Here is a 7,207-nt window from a genome sequence, read left to right as displayed (position 1 = left end):
GGAGCTATATTCTTATTTAGTTTAGGCTTCCAGGAGTAAACCTAGTTTTGGGGAGGAGAATGTAGTACCCCTACTCATTTGAACTCACTAGACTTATATTTTATTATTGTTTGTTTTCAGTGGATACATTACCATGATTTCTTATTCAGATTTTTATGACATTATTCATTCTTTATCTGGATATGAGATGCATAATTTATTTGCAGTATTTTAGTACTTGTGATTTATGGCATTTTATGGATTATTGCTATATACTGTCACTTTACTTTATATATGCGATGTGGAATTATATGTTGTGTGTCTGCGAGTGTATTGGATGCAAGGGGACAATTTTCCTTCACTCATTTCGGTAAGACAGGGAACGCCGCGATTCTCCTTCATCGGTGTGTATGTCATGTTTTCTATATTGTATATATATGCATGTGTGGTTCGATGATGCGGGATATTGCAGGTACAAGTACCGGGAGGTATCGTCTCCACCTGGCTTCACAGGTCTGAGCATGCCCTATATTTTCCGATGGAAGTGGAGGAGATAGAAGTAAACCCTAGTTTTACTCATTTACACTTGTGTGAGTGTCTTCAGTTGGTCATCCTGCTAGTTAGTTCAGCCTTCGTATTTTGTTGTTTGATCTTTTTATGAGTATTTGCTTGAGGTTTGTTCAGTTTGTGTGTTTTAATGGATTTAATTAATTAATTAAGTTTATGAAGTTATCTCATAGTTGAATTATGTATGCATTGAGATTATAAATTTAACTAATTAAAATAAGTTTATAAATTAAGTTGCAAGCTGCATGATATTAGAAATATATTTTATTTAAATTTTAGTGAAAAATAAATTAGATTAATTTCATTTATTGTTTCCTAGAATTTTAAATAAATAAAAGAATAAATAAATAAATGAATAAAAGAATTAATTAGAATTAAAGTATTGCTTTAATTTGTTTATTTAGAAAATTAATTAATTTGAATGAGAAAAGAAAAGAAAGAATAATGATTTTTAATTATTGCATGTTAGCTTACTTTTTGTTAGAAAATTAGAAAATAAAATAAAATCTCTTTTATCACTAAATTTAGGTTTTTGGGGAAAAGATATTCAACCTAGAATTTTAGTTTAAAAAGGGGAATAGGTCTTTATTTTAGAGATACACAGGAAACAAGTTAGGGTTTTTAGGTGAAGCTTTTTTTTGGAAGCTAGTTGAAGGATTGGTTCTCTTCTACAAATTTCTTCCAGGAAAGCTATACCAGGTTGGGTGGCTTCTGTTAATTGATTGATTTAAAGAAAATATTTCTATTCCTTCTATCTTCTGAATGATGTGTGTGTTAAGATGTTTGTCATATCGTGTCTGATTAATTATGTTCTTGGCTAAAGTCCATTTCTGAAGTTAAATTCTAGATTATGAAGAGAGATTATTTCCCGAGTGTTTGTGGATTAAATTTTGAGAAAATTGAGATAATGACAATTTTGCCAAGATTTTTATTGTGCATGGTAAATTGCAAGATTTGGGAAGTATGGAATTTACCAAAGGAAACAATCCCTCTTGTTTGATTTGTTCCGATATTGGCTATGGCAGTCTTTTTGATAAGTGTTTCTCTATGAAATTGTTGATTTACTTTGGAAATAAATTTAATTATCAATTAAATTTATTTGATTAATTAGGTTAAGGGAAAAATTATTTTTACTATATTATTCTTTTTAGAAAATATATAGTAATTAAATTTCCTTTTTAAAAATTGTATTGGATTATTAAAGTTCATTGGAAATAAATTTTATTAAAAATAAAATTTAATGTAAATTAGGTTTTCTTTTTTAAAAAAAATTTAAACAAAAAAAAAATAAAAAAAATACTTAGGTAGTAAGCTACCTACGGTAGCATCTGCTACTAGCGGTAGCATGATCTACCATGAGTAGCACGTGCTACCATGCATGATGGCATCGACATGACATTATAAAATTCACTCTTCCCTAAAATTTCGCTGTGCAATCCGAAATACAGAGTTTTGATATTCGTGCACGATATTTAATTTGGTATTAAATTAACTTTTTAATATATGAAATATCTATGTAAATATTTATAAATATATATATGTATATATATAATTATATGTAAGTTAATATTATTGCGGACATTATGTTATTTGGTATTAATATTTTAATACTATGGAATTAAATTCTAAGTTGATAAATATATATTCACTAATATAATTATAAGTGAATTATTTATAGGTATTCATATAATTATATTATATAAATATAATTTAATTTATAGTTATAAATTATATTTTATGAATGAAATTAAATTATAGGTGGTATTTTTCAAAAAAGCTCATAAATTTAGAGATTTTATATTTATGCTTGAAAACATTAGGAGATTTAATTTTTATGTGCTTGATTTAAATCTTATTGGACAAATGACAAAATTGATTTATTTGTATTGATATAACTGTATTTTCTTATTTTCTGGAAAATCTTTAATTGCAAGTTATTTATGCATTTGGCTGTTTTAAGGAAAGATTGCCTGTATTAGGATCTTGTGTAAATGGTGTTTGTAGTCAAGCTTAATTCCATTGCAATTCTAGTTGAGTTGTCATTGTGTCCTATGTTAATATATCTCCTTGGTCAGGTGTTGTTGTATAACCTTATTGATGTGAGCCATTGTGTGCTTTGTCCAAATGGTCAATCTTGGGTTAGTGATTGTGTATCCTTCACCCGTGGTTTGTCAGGATTAGTTATGGCTATCTGTTTCACCATAGAGTTCTCGTAGAGAGATCTTTCCTATTAGTATCCTATGAGAGAGAGTGGCTTTTGAGTGAGGGCCGTGCCCGGAGTGGATGACAGGATAACCCATCGAAAGTTAGCTAAAAAGTGATAACCTAATAATATATTATGGGGGAGTGGAATAAATATTAATTAAGATAATGTACCCCGTGCATAGGTGAGTTCTAGTATAGGGCTCATAATGTTACGAGAAGGCTTGGAACGGTAAACTTACCACCTTTTCTTCACAAAAGGAATGCTAGTGTCCGCATGAGACTTAGGTGGAGCCGGAAGCCTGGAGAGGTTACTAGGACAGAGAGCCGAGACCTAGGAGGCCTACCATGGTAACCATCAAGCTATGCGATGACACTCTCTCCTTTGAGTCACTAGTGTTTTGTGAGTTGAGTCACATGGATGTTTGTGGAGTCTTGTAGTTCTTTCGTACTTGTCTTACTTTGCTTGCTTGAGGGTTTTCTACTATCTCCTAGCACGGTGGGGTGGTTCCATTTCAGGATCACATGGTCGGGTGGTAGTGCCACTTCCCATCGGATGTTCTGGATTGTATCTTCAGGCGAGGAAAGGCTTCACTAGTGTTTCTTGGTTTGTGGTTCATGTACCAGCTCATGTTCATGATCATTGTTCAGTTGAGACCTTGTGGTCATTGTATCAAACTTTTATGTAACCTTGATATTGTAACTTTGTAATCTATGGCATTATTGGAAGCCATGTATTTATGGGTATTGTATTATTATGTCAGTGGAATGTATGTTAATTCAGTTACTTTGATCTTGTGTATAAATGATTTATGGAAAATTGAATGCATAGGAATACTTGATTCTCTCATTATGGAATTTACATGTATGTGTAGTTTTAAACTTGAACATTTACTTTATCCAATTAAATGGACAATTGGATTAACCATGGTGTTAATATAATCTACAATTAATCTTCATTGGTAACCCTTAGGAAATCATTTGTTAGTCGTCCGCTATGTTACTAGATGTGCAATGGTTATAATTAATGCACTTAATAAAAAAATAAAATTATTGCACCCTTTAGTTGCCTAGTTGTGTTGTTTTCCTTTAGGTTCCTAGTGGGATATTACAAGTAGATTTAATGAAAGAAAAAAGGTAAAGGAAACCATGAGTAGGCTTAAAACATGCTTCTTATTATGTTATAGGGGGAGGCTCTAAAGATCTAATTTGTTGTTTTGTCAATCTCTTCTTGGTGTTCCATCTCTTATAAATAGTCAAACTTTTAACTTTCTTTGGTGCCACCATCTTGTTTGAGCTTGTTTGCAAATAAAATTCCTTCACCTATAACAGCAGTAAAAAAACTCAATGTACTAAAAATATTTCTTCAAATAACTTTATAATTATATTCAATACACAAAATATTATATAGACTATAATTTTATTCATTTTAACAAAAATAAATCTACATCCTCTATTTACTTTTTAAATAAAATTAGAGTTTGGAAAAACAAAGAAAACTTTTAAATGAAGATTTATCATTTAAAGATGGATTAGTATGCATGATGCAAAAACTAAAAATATATTAGCATTTCTTTTTTAAGAATTAATCAAGGAAGTTCAAAATTCATATACCCAAGACCTACCCCATTATGGAAGGCCAAGAGTCACAGCTTAGAGTTCCACTTTTAGATGTCTCTATTGCGAGTTGAACTTGGGTCTCCTAGTGAGAACCCAGTGTTTTAACCAGTTAAGTTCAACCCCTTGGACTCAATCTTATTTCATATTAATAGTGATATAGGTTCATTTATATTTTGATGGACCACTTAACACAATCCTTGCATGACGTCTATATTTAATTGCTAAGAACCAACCATAAAGAAAATATAACTATACAGGAATTTATCTGAGAGCTCAAAATCTGTAAAGTTCTTTCAGAAATGGATAATGTTGGTAAGGAAGAGACATTTGAATGAGAACCTGGATAATGTTGGTAAGGAAAAGACGTTTGAATGTGAAGGTTCTCATGAAGATAGAATAGGTAATGAAGGAAGATATGGATATGTAGAACCTGGTAAAGATATCAATGGATATGAAGAAGAAAGAAAGCCTAAAATGGATCTGACGAAGATATGAATGTGCATGAAGATAGATAAGACAATAAAGGAAGACATGGATATGTAGAACCTAGTGAAGATATCAATGGACATGAAGAAGAAAGAAAGCTTGAAGATGCATCTGATGAAGATATAAATGTGCATGAGGAAGAAAGATATAATGAAGATGGACATACATGACCTGAGGAAGATATGAATGACCATGAAGATGGATCTTATCAAAGAAGATATGGATAGATAAGATATAGATATAGAGGGCTTTGGTATGGAGAAGCTGCTACTTTTTAGCAGATCTATCAATGTTATCTACCCATTTATACTGAAGATATAGGTATGGAGGGCCTTATGAAGATAGAAATTGGTATGCAGAAGCAGCTACTTTTGAGCAGATCTATCAATGTTATCCTCCCATTTATACTGACAAACCAGAGCTAGAAAAAGCCAACAAAATTATAATGCCTCCATCTGCTCTTTCTTGTCTGATATCTCAAGAAATAGAGTATCGAATGCTTTTCCAGCTTCAGAATACCATCACAGGCCACATCTCACACGGTGGAGTACTTGAATTCGTGGCTAAGGAGGGTATAATTTATATGCCACTTTGGATGATGTAAAATATGCTTCTACAACTAGGAGATAAAGTTAAATTGAAGCATGCCACTCTTCCAAAGGGAACGAGTTTGAAATTATAGCCCCACACAAAGAATTTTTTAGACATATCCAACCCAAAAGCTTTCTTGGAGGTTTCTCTGAGGAACTTCTCTTGTTTAACCATAGGGGATACCATTAAGATAGATTATAACAATACCACATATTGTATAAATATAGTTGAAACAAAACCTAAATCTGCCATAAGTGTGTTTGACACAGATTTGGAAGTGGACTTTGCTCCTCCTCTTGATTACAAAGAACCTGAAAGGTTGCCATTAAATCCTACTAATATCTGCACTACTACATCTAGTGCAAGAACAACAAGAGAAATTACATCTAGAGAACATGGAGAAGAATCTCAATGCAGATTTAGTGCTTGCACTAGAGTTGGAAGGCGTCTGGATGGAAAACCTCTATCACCCAAAAGTCCGAAAATTAAATCAGCAAGGTCAAGATCCCCTTCAAGAGCTCCAATACGTCAACCGGGTAAGCTTGTATTTGGTGGCAACACCATTCATACCCATGTACTTGCTATGGAATTTGTAAAGGTGGGGACATAGAAAAGTGAAAAGAAAAGTGAAGAAGCTGATAGGTTCCAACTTTTTTGCAAGATTGTCAAGTCAATTCAAAGCATTTAGAATCTAGAAGCTAGAGTGGATTGCAATCTTCTCCCCTACTTCTTTTAAAAACTTATTGACAGATAATTTTTTGCTATTTGATGCCATTGTATATACTCAAAACAAGTTTAAGGCTTTGATTATAAAAATATTTGTTTTATATTTCATGTATTTTTAGCTTGTTTAAACATTTAGATTTGGGTCCACATATCTATACATGAATATATGAATGTGTTGTTATGAATTCTCGTATATTTTCATTCTTCAAATCTATTTGTGGAATTAGTTTTAATATTCTTCGCATTTCATTTATATTAATAAAAAGTTACCAATCTAGGCATGCCCTTTAGTTCATAAAAGCAAATTTTCTTATTAAGAAAACTTCCCTCTAGAAAATCAATTATTTATTTTAATAAATAGGAATATTACCAACATACCTTATGGTCATAAGGGACAGAATAGTCAATAGCTAAAAGGTGCAGCAGATAACATTTGCAATATCATTGAAATGGATCACTAGAACAACAAAACAATTACAAATTTGACAGCATATACAAATGACTGAACTTAAGAGTAAACTATCAGCAAACTTAAAGATTATATTAGTGAGAGAAGTTAAGAAAGTGGTTATACAGACAATTCCTAGGATAGGTGGATCAAGTTTGCAGTTGGAGAGAGCACAACTACCCTTATAAATTAATTTTTGAAATATTAATATATTGACCTAGCAAAACAAAATTTGGTGAAGAATGTTTATCTAAGAATTTGTAGTATGCACAACCCTATTGGCAAAATGATGAGTAGGTCCCTCGGACGGTAAGGTGGGACACATCAATTAGTGGCTTGGGCTTGGATAGTGCTCAGGCTACATTTTTCTGTACCAATTCATTAAGTGGATCATACAATAAAATGGATTCAAAGGATGGGTGTGAATTTGCTAGTATTATTTGTTTTCCAGGAATAGATCAACACATTCGTCTTTACTTTTATGTAATATCTAATGTGATTGATATAATCTCCCATCACTGAGATTTGATTTTCTTGCTTCCCTATTGTTGCTTCCACGTTCTCGCTAGCACCATCCATCTTGTTGAT

General features: G+C 31.9%; 1 pseudogene; it reads left to right on the top strand.

The window, feature by feature from the left end:
- The first annotated feature begins 5,221 nt into the window (after positions 1 to 5,221).
- Positions 5,222 to 6,055, top strand: LOC131067255 (uncharacterized; annotated as a pseudogene).
- The last annotated feature ends 1,152 nt before the right edge of the window (positions 6,056 to 7,207 follow it).

This window comes from Cryptomeria japonica, chromosome 7, assembly GCF_030272615.1.
Source record: "Cryptomeria japonica chromosome 7, Sugi_1.0, whole genome shotgun sequence".
Taxonomy (NCBI): Eukaryota; Viridiplantae; Streptophyta; class Pinopsida; order Cupressales; family Cupressaceae; genus Cryptomeria; species Cryptomeria japonica.
The sequence above is the reverse complement of the archived record's forward strand: the minus strand, read 5'-3'. Positions and strand labels throughout refer to the sequence as shown.